Below are 386 nucleotides of genomic sequence, written 5' to 3'. Positions count from 1 at the left end.
ATAAATGTTAACTTATTTCTTGAAGGACAAATGTTAAAGGTTTGCGTTTCACCTATAAAATATAGGTTTCATATACAAACACACACATATATAGAGTATATGTATGTATGGGTATATGTTTTTATATAAATATGAACATATATACTGTATAATTGCTGTTCCAGGTGTTGAAGTGCCATTGATGGGAGATGAGAATGAGAGAGAGATTACAATAGATGAAGTGAGGAGAGCACTAGATGAAACAAGAGTAGGAAAAGCATCTGGTATGGATGATGTGAAAGCTGAGATGTTGAAGGAAGGGGGTGTGACTGTACTTGAATGGTTGGTGAGATTGTTTAATGTGTGTTTTGTGTTGTCAATGGTACTAGTAGATTGGGTCTGTGCAT

This window comes from Palaemon carinicauda, chromosome 38 (genome assembly GCF_036898095.1).
Source record: "Palaemon carinicauda isolate YSFRI2023 chromosome 38, ASM3689809v2, whole genome shotgun sequence".
NCBI lineage: Eukaryota > Metazoa > Arthropoda > Malacostraca > Decapoda > Palaemonidae > Palaemon > Palaemon carinicauda.
This window is presented reverse-complemented; position numbering follows the sequence as displayed.